Consider the following 3321-nt stretch of genomic DNA (forward strand, 5'->3'; position numbering starts at 1 on the left):
AAAACTAAAAATAAGCTGCTTAGCAAAGATGGGGCATATTAGCTGACTTCTACTCCAGGCTGTGGGACAAATCCACCAGCCTCTGGTGCAGAAGAGCCCAGCTTGGGCTAACATTCCCTTTTGCAAAATTTTTCCAAAAAGGAGAGGGGAAATGTGTCAGCACCATAAGGGATCCCATCCTGTGTTTTTTAATCCTTCCTTTGTTTGGGCTACGTGATCTCTCCAAGAAGACACAGCTCATGAGGACAGTTCTCAGTGGAGGCCCAGCAAAGCTGCCAAGAAATGCACACTGGATGAACAGGGCCACAACCACTTCAAAAGTAAGCCCCAATAACAGTCCAAATGCACAAATTCAGTATATTACCCATCTAGAAGCAGGTCCACAAAGTCAAAGGAATTACCTCTGTACATACCTGATCTCAGAGGGACATTGGGTTGGAGGTTCGTGAGCACAACTTCACCAGACCTAACCTAGCAGCATGGACACAGCTGGGGTTGGTTTACGTCTTTGTGTTAGAGGCTGAGTATCTGCGTTAGCTGTTTTCACATTAGACATCAGACACTCCTGCTCTTTCATGTGTATAGGGTCCAGAGCATTTTGCTTTGAGTTGGTAGCAAACCATTACTCAGGAAGGTAATGGTATCATTCTAGGTAAAAAAATAAATCCACAAAGAGAAGATCTAGCTTAACTATGGAATAATTCAGTGTACAGAGTGTTATGTGTTCAAGTTTCCTGAGTTAGCGCTGACATATGCAGTCCTGATAAAATTCAACTTGTGAATTCTAGTCATGGTCTTAAAGTTTATTAAAATGCACTGAAAAGGAAGGTGACATTGTAAAACAGAATGAATAGTGGTGCCTTGTAAAGCCCAAAATATCAACATGAGTATCTTGAGTGCAATGCTAATCACAGTAAATTTGGAGTGGAAATCAGCTCTTCCAGTTTCTTCTGAAATCTTTCTCTGGAGCAGAGCTGATGGTCACTCTGGGAATGATCAATATTTGATTTTGGCATCATATGCTCTGTGCCCATATGTGTCATTCGGTTTGTGCGTGTTTAACTCATGTAAATTAACTACTCTGCAGTGGTACAGTACTTACAAACCTACCTACTGCGATGCATCGCCTATAGCATACGTTGCTACAGAAGCTCTGTTGTTTATGAACACTCCAGGCACGATCACATTATAGTGATAGCTGTATTCTGCTCTGGTGTAAAGCATGGGCCTTATCCTGCCATCTGCAGTCATGCTTCTGCTAAGAACTCGCATCCTCTTGTGTTCAAGGCACAAAAAAGTGTTGCCTGTGGAATTTTCCGTTGAAGAATAGTTCCTCAGGCAGGAAGGTTTTGCTAAAACGTAGCAGCATCTGGTTCTCATTTTGGGAATCAGTCATTTATCCAGTTTTATAAGGCTGAGACACAAGATGTCAAATGACTTCAGTTCAGGCACCAAGTTGGTGGATCAGGTTGATTTACATCTCAGGATGCTCTTAGTTCTATCCTTTGGCCAGTAGATGTTACAAACCAATAAAAAAGATAGTTTCCAGCATTAATGCAGTATTGCCTGTCTCTTCTCCTGTAACCTATGCACACCCATATATTAAAACTCTGTAAGATCACATCACGGTGTTTTCCAAGCCTGTATATGTTTTCTGATTAGATATGTGCACTGGATTTAGCCAAATCCCCACTTAAGTGCTGTACTCTATGTATCTAGGTCATTTGCACAACAATTTTTATTGTAAATCTGGAATAACAAGCAAAGCTCTTGGTAGAGTTCTGATGGCAGAAACACTTTATGTTTTCATATAAATGCATGTGAGCTTTTCGGGGGGGGGAGAACAAATTAGTTAATTTGTCTATGGTTTTCCTGGCAACTCAAGAGTAACCAGGAAAGATAACTGGAGAGACTCAGAGCTGCTTTTACTCTACTTTTAGGCAAACGTGTTGGGCAGCTCTTAGACCATTTCACCTGCCTCCTTTGGCCTCAGCCCAGTCTCAGTTTGGCCCCAGGCACCTGCAGTGGGGAACGCAGCAAAAACCTGCTGGTTTTGTCCTTGCCAGAGCAAGCTTGCCCACCCAGCTCCGCTCTGCCAGCAGCCCCCTCCCCAGGAGGGCTGCAGGGAGGAGCAGGGCTGGCAGCAGCAGGGAGAGGGGCGATATGCCAAAAGCTGCCTGAAATCGGGACAGGCACAGCTCGAGCCTCAGGCAGGGTATGGACCAGGCACCTCTGCATGAGTACAGGCACCGCAGGCATCTCCTGCCAGCTTCCTCCTGCCGCAGGGGACCCTCCTGCTTGCAGACAGGAGACCGCTGCCGTAGGCGCTGTGCAGGTATTTCCAATACAAAGCAACCAAAAGGCAGTTGCTACCCTAAAGAGTTTAAAATCAAATCATTTGGAAGGAAAGCTTTGGCTTGTTACATTAGCAGTTATCACGACCGGAGCCAGGCGCTAGGTTGTGACAAAATCACCTATTGCAAAAACAAGGTAATTACATGTCTGGGTTATTTGTGAGTTGAACCAGTTCTTTCCTATTTGCTGAAATGAAATGCAAGCACCTAAGCAATGTAGTTTGCTGCATTGTTCGAACAGTGAAGCACCTCCAGCAGCACTGCTAACCAAACGCACTGCGGCTCTGGATGGTGAGAAGGGCACACATCACTCTTAGAAACCAGAAAAACTTTGAAGAATGCAATAAAATCTGTACTTACTCAGACAGCTGGCCTTGCTTGGGACAGCGGCTTGGCGTGATAAGCACTATCACTTGCTCTGCTTATTTCAATGTATTTCTGAGCATTTCTATAAAGCAGGAGTTTAAAATACCCTCATTTTATTCTTTTTTTCTTCCCCTCGGTACCCAAACTCATCCCTCAGCTGCAGTGGACCCAAAGCAATGCCAGCAAATTTAGGGGACTTCTATCAGTGTATCTGCAAGCAGGGTTTGTATCCACGCATCAAAACTTTGTATTATTTTAATAGCTTCTTTTTCTCAGAATGCATATGAAAATCATACAGATGATTTCTAGCAGGACAGTGGTTCATGCTGAGCCAGCAAATAATTCTCTAGTCTTATTTTGAATCACTCTTGGAACAAGTCTTGCATGTACAAACTAGGCCAAAAAAAAATGGGTGGGGAAAAAGACACAGGGCCCTTTGTCCTCTCTGGAATTTGTTTAAAACCTCAGGGATGAATAAGGCACTTTATTTAACCCAGCTTGGCTATAAATAGGAAGCAGCACCTTAGCCTCTATGTGAACTAGGGAATTCAGTTGTGGCTCCTCAGTTACGATCACGCTTGAGAGACACAGCTTCAATCAG

This window comes from Pygoscelis adeliae, unplaced genomic scaffold (assembly GCF_000699105.1).
Source record: "Pygoscelis adeliae isolate BGI_AS28 unplaced genomic scaffold, ASM69910v1 Scaffold130, whole genome shotgun sequence".
Lineage (NCBI taxonomy): Eukaryota > Metazoa > Chordata > Aves > Sphenisciformes > Spheniscidae > Pygoscelis > Pygoscelis adeliae.